The sequence below is a fragment of the Mustela nivalis genome, assembly GCF_964662115.1.
Source record: "Mustela nivalis genome assembly, chromosome: 2".
Lineage (NCBI taxonomy): Eukaryota > Metazoa > Chordata > Mammalia > Carnivora > Mustelidae > Mustela > Mustela nivalis.
This window is the reverse complement of record NC_139021.1, coordinates 48,679,274-48,697,712: the sequence shown is the minus strand read 5'-3', so window position 1 is coordinate 48,697,712 and position 18,439 is coordinate 48,679,274. Positions and strand designations below refer to the sequence as shown.

The 18,439-nt window shown below is 34.9% G+C and overlaps 1 long non-coding RNA gene across 1 annotated transcript in view; it reads left to right on the top strand.

The window, feature by feature from the left end:
• The window catches only part of LOC309860489, a 49,335-nt gene extending 31,124 nt beyond the window's left edge, over positions 1–18,211 (top strand). The window contains exons 2-4 of the long non-coding RNA XR_014309404.1: positions 17,383–17,480; positions 17,614–17,659; positions 17,963–18,211. This is a non-coding gene — a long non-coding RNA (uncharacterized lncRNA). The remainder of the gene's footprint in view (positions 1–17,382; positions 17,481–17,613; positions 17,660–17,962) is intronic.
• The last annotated feature ends 228 nt before the right edge of the window (positions 18,212–18,439 follow it).

Sequence of the window (18,439 nt, the reverse complement as noted above, 5' to 3'; positions counted from 1 at the left end):
AAATCTCAATCCCTGGGACACCTGGGTGGCTCAGTGGGTTAAAGCCTCTGCCTTCAGCTCAGGTCATGATCCCAGGGTCCTGGGATGGAGCCCTGAATCGGGCTTTCTGCTTGGCGGGGAGCCTGCTTCCTCCTCTCTCTCTCCCTGCCTGTCTGCCTACTTGTGATCTCTGTCTGTCAAATAAATAAATAAAATCTTTAAAAAAATAAATCTCAATCCCTGAAACTGGTTTTAGGAAATGCCAGATACAGTCAATCCTGATTATTCATCTATTCACTAAAATTTATTTGTAACCCCAAATCAATACTCATGGCATTTTCGTGGTCATTTGAGGACATGCACAGAGCGGCAAAACATTTGAGTCACTCAACTTACATATTTCCAACAGAGGTCAAAAAAGATGATGTTCTGCTTCCGATGTCAGCTCTCATATTGTATGTAAGTATCCTTTTTGCCGTCTACTTAGTTCTACATTTTTCCTATTTTGTGCTTTTTGATGGTGATTTTGTGGCTTAAAATGGCCTCCAGGTGGAGTGCTGAAGTACCGTCTAGTGTTCCTAAGCAGGAGAAGACTGTCTTAAGTAGAAAATATCTGCGCTAGATAAGCTTCATTCAGGAATGTGTTCTAATGTCACTGGTTGTGAGTTCAGTGTTAATGAATCACCAATACAGTATGTTCAGAAAAAGAAAAAGGAAATTTATCAATCTCTAAATAAGGCCACTGAGGAAGGTGTTAAAATAACATCTATAGTGATGAAGCCATGGAGAAGTGGTTACATTTGTGGATTCGTGACATGACAACAAATAAGGAAAGTAGACTGACCAATCATGAGACTAAAAGTCTGAAGTTTATAGTCATGTTACCTAGGATCAGGAAATTGTTAAACCCTTATTGCCTAGTGCTACTAGCTTCTACATTTCAACAATTGATTCAAGCAATTTAAAAATTTAAAAGTGTTAAAATTTTAAGCAATGCAGCTTTTTCAGATCAGGAAACTACAGGAAAGTTTGTTTAATATCTGCTAAGTGTTACAGGAAAAAGCGTTCTGTAGAAGAGTTCTTTTACACTGCTGATGAGACTGGCTTGTTTTCCAAGGATGTTGGCCAATGAACCTATGTAACATCTACACAAGAAAGAGATACAAGAAGGAGTAAATGAAAAAAAATAATAATAATATGTGGGTATATCCAAATGAATAATGACTGTCTAAAACTTTTCAAATGTCGTGAGAGGTTTACAATATAAGATAATTAAAATAGAAGGCAAGAATAGGACAGAAGACAGAAGAGGGATATATGTTAAAGTGTTAAAGTGTATTGAATGTTAAAGTGAATTGAATTTCTTGACTGAGAGGACAAAAACACCAATTAACATTAGAAGAAGAAGTATAGTAGAATTATTTTTTAAATAGTCCAAAAAAATGGAAGCAATCCACATTTGCATCAACAGTAAAATAGATTAAATTATGATATATTCATACAACTTAACACTACACAACAATAAAAGTAAGTTGACCCTAGCCTCTGACTAAACCTCAAAAAATATCATGTTTCAGAAAAGAAGCCAGACCAAAAAATCATATATCTAATCATTCTATATGTATAAATTACAAAAACAGGCAAAATTAAATTATGGTATTCATGATTATACCTAGCCAAAAAATACAAAGAAAATCAAAGAACTCATCACCATACAATTTAGAATAGTGACTACCTTTAGGTGGTGGGAAGAAATGGTACTGGGAGGAGAGCTTCATAGGGTTTCTGAATTGCCAAAGCTGACGATGTTGGATTTCATGTGACCCTTGCCGTGATCACACCGGTGCTTGCTTTGAGATATAATGTTCGGCTGTACATTTTATTTTCCATACCTGTATGTATTTCATGGTAAAAATATTTTTAAATGCAAGTTACAATGCCAAGTGTATAATAGGCTCCCAGTCTTGTGTCACAATAATTCTCTGTGCATATATACATTTGAAACACTGGAAGGGTTTTCTCTAAACTGTTAACAAAGTCATTTTTTATTTCTGTTTTCACATTTTCTGACTCTCTAAATTTTCTACAATGAATGCGTGCTTCCAAATGTTCATCCATTACATGAAAATGTTATAATTAATTTGAGCAATATCATAAAGGACATTTATACTGTTTTTCATTTTTTTCACTCGTAAGTGTAATCACTCTTCCGCATGTATATCTGCACCCTTTGTTATGAAATAAATCCTTAAAAGCTAAATTACTGAGTCAAAAGTCGAAATATTTGACATCTGCTAGGAACTGCCATATTGTTCTATAAAAACATTTCCATACATTCTTGGCAAACATTAGATGCTGTGATGATCTGAAAAATGGCCTCCAAAGAACACAATCTTAATCCCTGAAACCTATTGAATATGACCTTAAGTGGAAAATGGATTTTGCAGATGTGATTAAGTTCAGGATCTTGAGGAAATTTTTCTAAATCATCTGGATGGGCCCCCAATATAATCAGAGCCCCAAATATAATCACAAATGTCTTTATAAGAGAGATTTGAGGTAGAAGGAGGAGATGTTACAATGAAAGCAAGGCATTAGAGTGATGTGAGGAAGGAATGTAGATGGCCTTCAGGCACTAGAGATGAATTCTTTTCTAAGTCCTCCAGAAGGACCTAGCTCCTCTCATTAGCTCTGCCAATGCCTTGACTTTAGTCCAATGAAACTGCAGACTTCTGGCCTCCAGAATTATAGAATAAATTTATGTTTTAAGCCATGTAGCTGGTGGTCATTTGTTACAGCAGCCAGGGAAACTAATATAGATCCTATCACTTTCTAACTTTTGTGAATTTGATAGTTCAAAAAATTATCTGCTTCTTTTCTTTGCTTTTTTTTTTTTTTTTTTTTTTTTGCTACTCAGAAAGGTTGGTCTGCTTTTCTTGTGCTTTTTTCATTAGTGTTTTTTCTATTACTTATCTAGTCATACCCCTTCCCCTTTTCGATATTAGATATTATTGTTCATATATGTATATATACATATATATAATGTCCTTATTATCCTCCCATTTCTTTCTGTCAAAAAAAAATAAACTATACAAATCCTTTGAGTGGTTGAGACGTTATTACTCATGACAGACATCCCTAAAACTAACTGTTTATCTGAATTTTTGAAGCAAGCTAACTGCTTGTCTGAATTTTTGAGCCCATTGCTGACCACTGCATTTCTGCAAAACTCTCAAACTAATATTTCACCTCCCTTATATCAACTGTGTTCTCATGCCTCAAACAGCCTTATGCCTATAGACTGGTAAGCTCACAGCTGTGATATATGGCCAGCACCCAAATCTAAAACACAAGGAATCTATTATTATTTCCCTTATTAAAATTTATGTCCTCCCTCATCTTCTCGACTTGACATCACTGTCTTGGCTTTCAAAGTCTAACACTGGCTCCCAAATATGTCATGAATGTGCTACCTTACTTAGACCAAGCTTTGACATCCTTGGTATTTTCATTATGGACCAGGTGTTTCATTTCTGTGGCTTTTGAAACAAATATGCTGGAACTCTATTCTAGACTCAGACAATACATTGTATGTTTATCTAGCACCTTCTGTAGGAAAGGTGTTGCAGTTCATATTCCTGCCAAGTAAAATTCTTTCCCACAAATAGGAACTGAATATATTGGACAATCATCAACAGCCATACACTTTCATACATAATCCATATATCTGAACATTTCTTGCTAGAATATGAAACTGTGTTCTGTGCTTCTAGCACTACCCTTCCATGCACCTAAACCTTCCTACCCCTACTCTACTAATGTTCATATCCCACTCCACCATGAAGGTCCCCTTCCAATTGCTCCACATCACTGCAGATAACTTTTTCATGTCAAGTTTTATGCTAATACAATTTTACCTACTTCTTGAGGTTGCTAGGCAATAGATATGGAATTGTGAACATCTAAGGCATGATTATTTGTCAAGTTAGTTGAAACTGAAGTAAATTTATACTCAAATGTGGTCTGGAATCATATCCATAGCTCTGATTATAATTCATTTCAAGACCTGGCATATAATCCTATTTTCATTATTAATGAAATGAAATGTTATATCAAAGACAATTATATTAAACCCTCAATAAAATCTGATTGATGTCAGGTAAAGCCTTTCTACTGAATTTTACTTAAGTGAGGAATCTATGTTTTACTCACTTTTTGCAAAATCAATCAAGTTACCAAGGACATAAAATATTCCAAGCACAAATTAATACCTCATAAGAAAGGCATTTTTAAAAGGTAATCTACATATATAATCAATTGAGAACACTCAAAGGCAGTATTTTTACAGTTTCAGAAGTATTCAAAGTAAATTTTACCTTCATCCAGCACTTCTGAAGGCCTGAAGTAAAGCTTTTATTACAAGGTAGATTAAAGAAAATGACCTAAAAGTGAGTCATTTTCTCAAATAAGTTGAAATACTATTATCTTAATTTTCAATTCATTTCTGAGTATAGAAGGTTATTGGAATAGTCAAGAGAGAAGATTGATGATATTCCACTCTGTCTTGATAGCTATATAGTAATTCCAAAATTGGCTTCATATTATTGTCTCACAAACTAAAATAAAAAACACTTATAGTAGACCTGGGGCACTATATGTGTGTGTGCATGAGAGAGAAAGAGACAGAAAGGAAGAGACATGCAACATCTCTGTCTTTGGGGAAATACCACCCATTTACATCATTTGTTGAGATCAGATTGACTTCCATCAGCTAAGTCTAATAAGAGTTCTCTCTGGTATTTCCCCAGAGCCTTAAGAAAAATGTTTACTTTTGCCAGGATCTGAAGCTTTGAGGGTCTTGTGAGGTCAAAGCTTCTACTGGCCATTTTCCAACATGACACAGTCTTTATGAAAATGAAGCCAACACAAAGAGACAGAGAGAGACAGAATTGAACCTTATATGCAATGTTTAAGTACTTGTAATGAGTGAAATTCTATTTTTGTATACTTCTTGATATCATTAATAAATACTTTCCAGTTTAAGATGACAGAGGAGTAAGGGGATTCCAAGCCTGTCTCATCCCTCAAACACAGATAAGTTATCAAATCATTCTGAACACCCAAGAAAGTTAATCAGAGGTCTGAGAGAACAAAACCTGCAAATTAGAAAAGTAACCAAATTTTGGAAGGTAGGAGATGGTAGAGAGTTGATTTGGGGGAAAGCTAACTCTAGATACTGCAGTGGGGTGGGAGCTCTGTTTACGGAAGATACTGCAAAGTATTATAAACAGCAGAATGCAAAATCTTAACTTTTAGAAGTCGGCTACCTGGGGGTAGGTGCCTGGCTTAAAGGTGCTCAGGTGGCAAAGCAAGGGAGAGTCCCAGGAGTGACAGCATGGTCTGTGAATCCCTGGATCTCAGGAACAATGGGCAGTGCCAACATGCTGCATTATTCACAGTCATAGGAGTGGGGATGTCAGCTGAGAGCAGCAAGTCTAGGTGGCAGCTTTCTGTTCTGTTTTGCCATAAACTCTGAACACTTACATAGTTTTTGGACTGGACTGCAAGAGTGCAGTGAAACCCTCCTCCAGAGGAGCAGCATGAGTCTGTACCACAGGAGTTCTTAAATTTGAAGTTTTGAAACTCAGTTATGCACAAAAATTTCAGACACAGGCAGTATGAATGCAGGGATCTGACAAAAACTAGGGGCACAGATGAGGTGATTGACTGCTCTTCTCTGATGGCTCCCTGAAGAGTGAGGGGAACAAACTTTCATCTCTGGGATAGAAAGCAGGGTACCACCACATTTGACCTTCCTATCAACACTGAAAGCCTTCAAGGAGGAAAACAGAGCTACAGAATGGAGGCCAAAGCTACTTACATCAAGCTCCTCCTCCCTAAGCCTAAAGGTGCATTTCCGCTAGGGCAAATACACCTGAGAATCAGTGAAACAGCCCTTGCCCCAGAAGACCAGCACAAATAATTCCCTAGAACCAAGTATCCTGATCACAGAGTGCCGCAAACCTTCAGCTCTAGGGGAAATAGGATCTAGCTTACCTTTTATTTTTAATTATTTTTCCATTTATATTCTTCTATTTTCAAATCTTTTTGGGGTTTTTATTTCTTTTTTTAATTTTTATGTACATATGTGTGTATATATTTTTATTTTTTATTTTTTATTTCATTTTATTTTACGTTAATTTTTAAAATTTTTGGATTTAGATTCTTTTAACAAGCAGACCAAAACACACCCAGGATCTAGTTTTTTTGTGGTTTTGCTTTTTGTTTTTGTTTCATTTGTTTTGATTTGATTTCTTCTTTTCTTTTCTGAACAAAATGATGAGATGGAAAAACTCACCTCCAAGAAACAAAAGAAGTAGACCTCATGGCCAAGGATTTAATTAATACAGATGTAAGTAAAATGTCTGAACTAGGATTTAAAACAATGACTGTAAGGATACTAGCTGGGCTTGGAAAATCACAGAAGGCATTAGAGAACCCCTTACTGCAGAGATAAAAGGACTAAAATCTAGTGAGGCTAAAATTAAAAATGCTATAACCAAGATGCAAACCCAAATGGATGCCATAAAAATGAGAAATGACAAAGTCTAGGAATGAATCAGTGACATAACAGATAAATTATCAAAGATAGGAACCTTCCAAGAAGAGGAAAACAAAGATAATACATCACAAAGACAGATTTAGGGAACTCAGTCTTTATTAAAATGGAATAACATTCATATCATAGGCATCCATAAGATGAAGAGAGAGAAGAAGAGGCAGAAGGTTTGTTTGAGCAAATTACACCTGAAAAAATCCCTAATATGGGGAAGGACACAGACATCAAAATCCAGGAACCACAGAGCACTCCCATCAAGTTCAATAAAAGCCAACCATCACTAAGGCATATCATAGTCAATGTAACAAAACACACAGATAAGAAAAGAATCCTAAAAGCAGCAAGAGAAAAAAGTCCTTAACCCAAAGAGAAGACAGATTAGGTTCACAGAAGATCTGTCCACAGAAACATAGCAGGCCAGAAGACAGTGGCAGGATATATTCAACATGTTGAACGGGAAAAATGCAGCCAAACATACTTTATTCAGCAGGGTTGTCATTCAGAATAGAAGGAAAGATAAAGAGTTTCCCAGACAAACAAATAAAGGAGTTTGTGACCACTAAAGCAGCCCTGCAAGAAATTTTAAGGGGGACTCTTTGAGTGGAGAAAAAAAAAGACCAAATGCAACAAACATCAGAAAGGAAGCAAGATCACCAGAAACACTAACACCAAAAGTATTACTAAATTCATATCTTTCAATAAAAACTCTGAATGTAAATGAACTAAATGTCCCAATCAAAGGACATACAGTATCAGAAAAAGATCCATCTATATGATGCCTCAAGAGACTAATTTTAGACCTAAAGACACCTGCATTTGGAAAGTGAGGGGATGGAGAACCATCTATTATGCTAAAAGACATCAAAAGAAAGCTAGGGTAGCCATATTTATATCAGACAAACTAGATCTAAAGTAAAAACTGTAACAAGAGATGAAGAAGGGCAGCATATCATAATTAAGGGATATACCCATCAAGAAAATCTGACAATTGTCAATATTTATGCTCCCAACTTGGGAACCCCCATGTATGTAAATCAATTAATAACAAACATAAAAATACTCACTGATAACAGTATAGTACTAGTAGGGGACTTTAACACACTACTTACAGCAATGGAGAGATCATCAAAGCAGAAAATCAATAAAGAAATAGTGACTTTGAATGACATACTGGACCAGATAGACTTAACAAATACATTTATAACATTTAATCCTAAAGCAGCAGAATACATTCCTTTCAGGTACACATGGCACATTCCTCAGAACAGATCACATACTGGGTCATATCAGCCCTCAACAAGTACAAAAGAGCAAGATTATACCATGTTTATTTTCAGACCACAGCACTATGAACTTGAAGTCAACCACAACAAAAATTTGGAAAAACTTCAAATATATGGAGGTTAAAGGACATCCTACTAAAGAATGAATTGGTTAACCAAGAAATTAAAGAAGAAATTTTAAATATACATGGAAACAAAAGAAAATGAAAACACATCAGTCCAAGATCTTTGGGCTTGGCAAAGGCCATCCTAAGAAGGAAGTATATACCAATACAGGCCTACCTCAAGAAGCACAAGAAGTCTTAAATATACAACCTAACCCTACACCTTAAGGAGCTTGAAAAGGAGCAGAAAATAAAGCATAAAGCCAGCAGAAGAAGGGAAATAATACTGTTTAGGGCAGAAATAAACAATATAGAAACAAACAAAACCCAGTAGAACAGATAAATAAAACTAAGAGCTTGTTCTTTGAAAGAATTAATAAAATTGTTAAGCCCCTGGCCAGACTTAGAAAAAAGAAAAGAGTTAAATAAATTTTAAAAATGAATGAAAGGGGAGAGATCACAACCAACACCATAGAAATAAAATTATAAGAAAATATTGTGAAAAACTATATGCCAACAAACTGGGCAATCTGAAAGAAATGGAAAAAAATCCTAGAAACTTACAAACAATCAAAACCAAAACAGGAAGAAATAGAAAATTTGAATAGACCCATAACCAGCAAAGAAATTGAATGAGTAATTAAAATTCTCCCAACAAACAAAAAGTCCAGGGCCAGATGGTTTCCCAGGGGAATTCTACCAAACATTTAAAGAAGAGTAAATTTAAATTGTTAAAAAAAATAATAATAACACATGGGAGAAAAACTTCCAAACTCATTCTATGAAACCAACATATCCTTCATTCCAAAACCAGACAAACACCCCACTAAAAAGGAAAATTACAGGCCAATATTCCTGATGAACATGGATGCAAAAATTCTCAACAAAATTCTAGCAAATCAAATTCAATACTACATTAAGAGACTTACTCATCATGACCAAGTGAGACTCATTACTGGGCTACAGGGTTGGTTAAATATTTACAAATCAATCAGTATGATACACCACATTAATAAAAGAAAGAATAGGAAGCACATGATCCTATTAATAGATGTAGAAAAAGGATCTGATAAAATACAGGCTCCATTCTTGATAAAAAAAAAAAAAAACCTTAACAAGTTAGAAATTGATAGAACATACCTCAGCATCATAAAGGTCATAGACCAAAGACCCAAAGCTAATATCATCCTCACTGGGGGAAAAACTGAGAGCCTTTCTCCTACAGTCAGAAATAAGACAAGGATGTCTACCCTCACCATTACTATTTAACATGGTACTGGAAGTTTATCCTCAGCAATCTCACAACAAAAAGAAATAAAACGTATCCAAATTAGCAAGATGAAGCCAAACTTTCCTTATTGCAGATGACATGATACTCTATGTAGAAAACCTGAAAGACTCCACCAAAAAATTGCTAGAACTAATACACAAATACAGCAAAGTTGCAGGTTATAAAATCAATGTGCAAAAATATTGCATTTCTATATATCAATAATGAAGTAGCAGAAAAAGAAATCAAGAATTCCATCCCATTTACAACTGCGCTGAAAACAATAAGATTCTCAGTAATAAACCTAACCAAAGAGGTAAGAATCTATCTGTGTTCTGAAAATTATAGAACACTTAAAAAAAGAAATTGAAGATGACACAAAGAAATGGAAAAGCATCTCATGCTCATGAATTGGAAGAAGAAACATTGTTAAAATGTCTATATTCCCCAAAGCAATCTACACATTCAATTCAATCCCTAACAAAAGACCACCAGCATCTTTAACAGAGCTAGAAAAAACAACCCAAAAAATGAATGGAGCCACAAAATGTCCCAAATAGCCAAAGAAATTCTGAAAAAGAAAAGTAAAATCGAAGGCACCAGGATTCCAGATTTGAAGGTATATTACAAAGCTGTAATTATTAAGACAGTATGGTACTGGCATAAAAACAGACACATACATAATGGAACAGAACAGAGAATCCAGAAATGGACCCACAACTATATGGTCAACTAATCTTCAATAAAGCAGGAAAGAATATCCAATGGAAAAAAGACGTTCTTTTTCACAAATGATGTTGGGAAAACTGGACAACAGCATGCAGAAGAATGAAAATGAACCACTTTCCTACACCATACATAAAAATAAATTCAAAATGGATCAAAAACCTAAAGTTGAGACAGGAAACCATCAAAACACCAGAGGAGAACATAGACAGCAACCTCTTTGACCTCAGCCACAGCAGCTTCTTACTAAACACATCTCCTGAAGCAAGAGAAACAAAAGGAAAAATAAACTATGGGAGTTCATCAAGATAAAAATCTTCTGCAGAGCAAATGAAACAATCAACAAAACTAAAAAACATCTGACAGAGTGGGAGAAGATATTTGCAAATGACATATCTGATAAAGAGTTGGTATCCAAAATCTATAAAGAAGTTATCAAACTCGATAACCAAAAAACAAATGACACAGTAAAGAAATGGGCAGAAGACATGAATAGACATTTTTCTAAAGAAGACATCCAGATGGCTGACAGACTCCTGAAAAACTGCTCAACATCACTCATCATCATGAGAAAAAAATCAAATTATAATGAGATATCACCTCACACCTATCAGGATAGCTAAAATTAACAACTCAAGAAACAATATGTTGGTGAGGTTGTAGAGAAAGGGGAACCCTTTTGCATTGTTGGTGGGAATGCAAACCAATGCAGCCACTCTGGAAAATAGTATGGATATGTTAAAAATAGAACTACCATTCAACCCAGCAATTGCACTACTAAGTACTTACCCAAAGAATACAAAAATACAGATTTGAAGGGGCACATGCACACCAATGTTTACAGCAGCATTATTAACAGTAGTCAAACACTGAAGAGAGCCCAAACATCCACTGGCTGGAGAATGGATAAAGAAATGGAATATTACTCAGCCATCAAAAAAGAATGAAATTTTGCCATTTGCATTGATGTAGATGAAGCTAGAAATATTATGCTAAGCAAAATAAGTCAATCAAAGAAAGAAATACCACATTATTTGACCTATATATGTGGAATTTAAGAAACAAAACAGATGAACAAATGGGAAGGGAGGAAAAAAAGGAGAGAGGGAAACAAATTATAAGAGACTCTTGATGATAGAGAAAAACCTGAGGGTTGACGAAAGGAGGTGGGTAGAGGGTGGGTTAAATGGGTGATGGGTATTAAGGAGGGCACTTGTTGTAATGAGCACTGGGTGTTATATGTAAGTGACGAATCATTGAATCCTATTCCTGAAACCAATATGGCACTGTATGTTAACTAAAATTTAAATATAAATAAGTAAATGAATTCTTTCTAAAAAGGTAGATTGCCGCTAATGAAGTCCCAATTCTTTATTATGCTCATGTTATTGTTCTCAGCATTTCTACTGACGCGAAAACAGCAGTTCAGACTATAGTCCCTACTAGAAAATGAGACTCACCTGTTTCTGGGTTTTCAATAATTGCTCTTTTTCTTACTTCCATCTTTTAAATAAATTTGGCTTTGTAGATGACACTCTCTTGTCCTAAAAGATTATCCAGAAAGTTTAATTGAGTCTACTCTGTTAAAAATATTCATTACTTAAAACTCCTTATGTAATTTACTTTTGCAGCTAGGGTTCATATTTATCTTGATGTTAGGAAAGAATCAATCTCATATTGAAGGAAAGAATCAATCTCATATCTTTTGTCTGATCAAAAATATTTATTACCATTTCTAGGAATCCATTCTCTAGTACTAAGACAGCACAACCAAAACAAGAAAACAAATATTACTACAAATGAAAAACAACTTTGATTCCTTCATTTTCCAGGAATGGTCTATTTTCACAAGGATAATACATTGCTTTATCAGAACTTAGTGCATCTCTCAGATATTCTCTTTCATATTCAAGAAGTATTTAATTGAATTTTAAATATAATCTGCCATCATAAGGCCACAGATTTTTTTTTTACTTGTATGGCTGAAGAAGAGGATACTACATATATATATTTGTCTCAACTATTAAAACTCACTGTTTACTAGTATGTAACTCTCAGATTTTAAAACTGTTGAATTATTCAGCTCTAAATGAAAATTCTGGGGTTTGGAGTTATGCTCTTAAATAGCAATGTTAAGATATTTTGTCCTGACACTTAAAATATGACCAATTTAAATATTTGGGATGAAAATGACTAGGTTGTTTGCAAAAGCTGAGCCTATTTCTGCAAAAAACAAACAAAAAAAAAAGTAGTCACCTTAATTTTATTCAACATTAATTTATATCCATATGTTCAGCTAAAAACTTTTCAATCTTCCCTTGCAGCTACATAATTAAAACATATGACTAAATATGGGCCAATGAGATGTTACCAAAAATGTTACATGGGTGTCCAAGGGAGAATATAGTCTCTCATTTATTCTGCTGCTTACCACCAAGTGTGATGTGGACTTCAAGGTAAAAACAGAAACATTAAAAACAGGATGTCTGATGATATAGTAGACATTTTGTAGTCCTGAATTGCAAAATTCCAGGCTTGTTTTATGAGGAAAAGAAATAAAATTCTATCTTATTCAATCCACTGTTCTTTATGGGACTTTGTTTTCTCTCTGCACTTGCCACTAAACCTAATCATCTATACCAATTTTCTAATTTCTAACTGGAAATTTCTCTTGCTAACGTTATACCAGCAGTTCCATGTGGTATATACTTCAAATCCTTACTCCTGGTGTCTCTTTCCCAATTCTTCAGTAGCCAGTGTAAAGAGACAGTAATTAATCAGTGAATTGAGGCTCTATAGAAAATTACACTAAACAAGGATCATGTGTATGTGGGGGCAAATCACATATTCCATCGTAATAAACATAAGGCATGTATTTTTTTTCAGGTTCTAGCGTTTTAACAAACATCCATGCAAATCTATTTGACAAAGTATGGAAACTGAAACAATCATTCTTTCCTGGTGTTAAGATTATTCAGGGTGATGTTACCAGATTACCAGTCTAACTTTTAATTATGTGTCACTTAACAGAGAGTGAGGGCTACTAAAATGTTTTCTTTCTTGTGTCCTTTTCTAAGTTTAAAAATTCCTGGGTCACTTCCTCCTATTTTTTGGAGCTTCAGTCCATTATTTTCTAGAAAGTCCATTGTCATTATAACCAATGGTGGGGAGGGGGAAAGTGGTATTTCAAAACACCATTTAAGACCATCTTTCTCAGACCGTAAGACAACTGATATTCTGAAACATCAACTTTAAGTATGTCACCAGTGTAATGAAATACTTTCTACAGTCCATTAAAATTCAATGTTCAGGCCCCCCAATAATGTTAATATAACATTTTTCCTCTATAACTTTTTAAAATCCTGAAACAATTGTTTTTACTTGGAAGAAAAAAATATTCTACTATCCTCCTTTCCACTTTCCAAAATAATTTATTGGAAAGGGCTGAGCTAGAAACCACCCTAAGAATTTCCTGTAGATATCTAAGGCTATTTAAGAAATGTAGTTTCAGAGTTTCTTCCAAATGTCTATATAATGAAATGTAAAACATGGTTCTAGTAGAGCCAACAGAAGCTCAGTTCAAATTATGATCTGCAAACCCTGAGACACTTTCAGGGTATCTGTTAGGTCAAAAACATTTTCATAAAACTACTAATCTGCGAAAATGAAAAAAACATTTTCATAAAACTACTCATCTATGATCTGTTTCACTGTACTGAAATTTGCACTTTGATGGTACAAAAAGAAATGGTGGGTGAAAATGCTGGTACCTTAGCCTGAATTGAGGCAGTGGCACTAAGCTTCACCAATGGTTCTTGTTTTCTTCATCAGTACATATCCTCACCTTAAAAAAAAAAAAAAAAAAAAATGCCAGTTTCACTTCAGAATATCTTTGATGAAGCAGCAAAGTAGTTTTATTAAATACTGAGAATTTGGGGAAACGATCTATTATCGTTTGGCTCTCCAATAATGACTTTTTTGATAAGCTTAGTGAAGATATTAACAAATGTGACTTTTAAATGTTGTATAATGGGGCACCTGGGTGGCTCAGTTGGTTAAGTGTCTACCTTCAGCTCAGTCATGATTCTGGCATCCTGGGATCGAGCCTCTGGCTGCCTGCTCATCAGGGAGTCTGCTTCTCCCTCTGCCTCTGCCTCTTCCCCAACTCATGCTCTTTCTCTCTCTCTCTCTCCCTCTCTCTCTCTCTCAAATAAATAAATAAAATATTCCCCAAAAAATGTATGTATGAAGTGTGTCACTATTTGGAAGATCTGCATAATTCAGTGAACCATTCATTTTCCAAATGGCCAATGGATGATGTTGCAAAATCATGTATGGGTAAAGATATCCATTCAGAGGACAACATAGGCCATGGATTTTAATGAAAGAGCATGAAAAGCTCATTAATAAAGTTTATATTCTACATTGCAATTAAGCTTTAAGAACCTATCACTTGTTAAATTTTGGTGTAATATCAAAAAATCTGCAATTATGTGAAAAAGCTATAAAAATATAACCAGTTCTATTTTAATGCTTGTTTTAAAATCTGAATTTATTCCAACAATAACCACTAGCTGAATGCAGAAAACTGCACAAAGCTGAAGCGAGTTGTGTAGGAATACATAAAACACACCAGAACACACATCTCATAAGGACACCAAGACACATCTGACATCCAATGTTAACAATGCTCCATTCAATTTCACATCACCCTCCTGCCACCACTACACAAAAGCTCAGAAGGTGCAACCCTTCCAGTTGTCAAGGGCATAGGGACGCCTCTTTCCCCTCTCTAATTTCCCCCCTTCTTTAGCCCATCTTGTATTTCCATTTGTGCTCCGTGTTCCTTTTTCTCCCTTTTTTTCCCTTCTCTCATTCTTTTTCTTTTTTTCTCTTTTCAATATTTGAAAAATATTTTATTCTCGTATATTAGAGGAACGGAGGTTCTTGCTATTTTGCTATTTCTTTTCAAACTTTTCCAGCTTTCTCAAAAAGTTAAAAATAGAGCTACGCTATGACCCAGCATTTGCACTATTAGGTATTTACCCCCCAAAATACAGATGTAGTGAAAAGAAGAAACACATGCACCCTAATGTCCATAGAAGCAATGTCCACAACAGCCAAACTGGAAGGAGCCAAGATATCCTTCAACAGATGAATGGATAAAGAAGGCATGGCTTATATATACAATGGAATATTACTCAGCTATCAAAAAGGATAAATATCTCCATTTATATTTACATGGATGGAACTGGAGGGAATTGTGTTAAGTGAAATAAGTCAGAGAAAGACTATCATATAGCTTCACTCATATGTGGAATATAAGAAATAGCGCAGAGGACAATAGGAGAAGGGAGGGAAAACTGAAAGGAAGAAATCAGAGAGGGAGACAAACCATGAGAGACTCTGGATTCCAGAAAACAAACTGAGGGTTTCAGATGGGGGCAGGGGGGAATGGGGTAACTGGGTGATAGGCATTAAGGAGGGCATGTGATGTGATGAACACTGGGTGTTATATGCAACTAATGAATCATTGAACATTATATCAAAACTAATTGTGTACTACTATATGTTGGCTAATTGACTTTAAATAAATTAACAAATAATATTTTCCAGTTTATTGAGATACAATTGATGAATAAAGTTGTGAGGTATTTAAAGTGTACAACAAAATGATTTGATCAGTGTGTACATTATGAAAAGATTCCCTCTTTAAGTTAACTAACAAAACCATCACCTCACATATTTACCTTGTAAATCATCTACACTTGGTGCTTGTAGAAGGCCACAGGGTAAGATAAGCAACATGATCTACATCTGGGATGTCTTTCTAGAACAAACTGTCAACTCAACTCTGCCCATCTAAGAAAATATCTTTGAAGCTATGTTGTAGGGGAACCACAGTCTCAGAAATACAGAAATTAGCTTCCATGTGGAATTATCACATGGAATTACTTTCCCTGAAGGAGTTTTCATTTTCCTTCTACATTATACCAATTCTATAAATTCTATTCTCAGGTAAAGCATGGGTAATTCATATATCAAATATCTGATCTGTTACATTTAAAGGATTATAATCATTCTCTGTGTAGTTTACTGCCAACTTTCTTACTCTATTTTATTCCACATTTTGTTTAAGAAAAATTATATAGCAATAGTCATTCCTTATTCCTATTTTGCAGTGACGAATTGACAATAATTACTAATGTCTTTGCTCAATTTTTCCTACTGTGTAGACTGTTAAGTAACATCTACCTCCTTCTTTCCCCCCCCCCCACTATTTTGAAAATTGAGTTGATAAACTATCTTGAGAGATAAAAACTCTTTGGAATAATATAGTATAATAGTAGTCAGTTGCATTTATTTCTTTTTATACATTACTTTTTAAACAGTGTAGTTTTTTCTTTTAAGAAAAGAATCACTCATTTAATGAAATTTATAGAAAGAAAAAATGGGTGTGCACACACACACACACAAAATAATCAGCTAGATAAGACTAGGTGAACATAGGCAAATTCAATGAAGCAGGATTTTTTGTTAATCCTTTATAAAAGGTTCTTGCTGGCTTATTTTGGAGTTGCTTGCAGTCCTCTACTCACACTCACCTCCCATTTCTACTTTTTGGTGGATAATTCCCTTCTCCCTTACCCTGAAGATGCTAGTATAATTCTACCAGTGTATAGATTTCATCTTGAAAAACTAGATAAATTATTAAGCTATCTACTAGTTATTATTGTTTCTGACGGTGAAATATTAAGATAGTGTCTCTTTTCCTAAACTCAGAGACCAACAAATTATAAAAATAAGCAATACTAGGCAAAGTGAAAAAAAAAGAAAAGAAAAGATCCAGATTCATAAGTCATAACTTCTCTATAGTTGTTAAATAATTCCCAGAAGAAAGCAATCCTAATCCTTGCCATTTCTTGACTTTCTTTAAAAGAGGATTCAGATGTGAATGCAACTCTACTGTAAAGAGAATAGCTCTCCTTTTACTTGCCATTATCACAAAAATGAAGCTTAGAACATTTAAATAGTAAACAAGACAAATTCTTTAGGTGAACCATGAAGTTCTAAACTATACTGCCATTTTCGTGTTCAAACTACAGGCAGATTCCAAACAGCAGCTATTTACCATTCTGAGAGTCTCAAATGACAAGTGGTATATAAATAGGTGTTGCTATTACTGTACTTGGGAAATCATGAGCGTTGATGTGCAAGACTCCAAGATAATGAGTTTTTGAAAGAGATGTTCCTAATCTGGATAGCAATGCTATTATTAACTTGCAGATTTTTCAAATATGTTTTATAAAAATTGATCATTCTTTCTAGCATCTTTCTAAAGTTAGCCAGTAACCCTTCTTTGTGCTTTAACCAGTTTTGCTTATTCTCTCCTTTCCTCAGGGCCTCAAAACGAGCAAAGCCATCATGCTGAACTTAAATGTTTAAAATCCTGATCCAGGTCCAAAGACTAAGCGCCAGTCAGTCTGACCAGTATTCAGGTATTAATATTAAAGTTGAGTGGGGGACACCTTGTCAATACTTCCCAAAGTCTAGGAATTGAGAATAATCAATATTGCAATTCTTCTGACTAGGTCAATGGATAACCTGTGTCATTACGCTTTTGTTTTCTAGGGTCACAAGAGAAACCCTTTTGAGTCAAGGGCAACAATCATAACAGGTAGTAAATGAAAACTTGTAAAACCAACTTTAAGATTCCATATTTTTTTCAAGAAACAAAAATAGTGTATGAGAAGGCCAAGAAAGTTGAAGAATCATATCTCTGTTTGCACATTAAGGATGAATTTCTAAATAGGGTCAACTGACCTCCCAATATTTGGGAAGCTTGAGACAGGAGCCATGTAGACTCCCATGGCACACATCTAAAATTTAAAGTTATAAATTAAGCCAACAAATAAATATTTATTTAATTAATTAAATAAAAATATTTAAATAAATATGTTATATCCTCCTATTTTTACAGCTCTTGGACTTCTCAAAATGGCACCCAGAAATGTAAGAGTGTAGAGAAAGCCAGCCCCACATCAACACCCACCTGAACTCCTGCTTCTGGCACCCCCTCCCTGTTTCCTTACTCCTGGCTTTGTCCCTCGTCCTGGAATTCTCATGCCACAGGTATTTCTGTTCCAACTTATACATCCAAGCTGTATCTACAACCCTCATTCAGCAACTAACCAGTCCTTAACCACCCCTTGGACCACAGGAATATATTCATGCTGTTTCTCCTTTAGACCAAAGTCTCATCAATCTTTCCAGGAGCCAATTTCAGAGAAAAAGATTCATGTAAATCTACAAGTTCAACATTGGGAACGGATTTCTGGGCTCCCAGATACTCAGAAAATGGTCTAGATAGGAAACAACAGTTGTAAATCCATGTCCCACTAACCCCATAGACTCTTTGACCCATTAAGAGTATCACAGCCATGGAAAACCAGAGCAG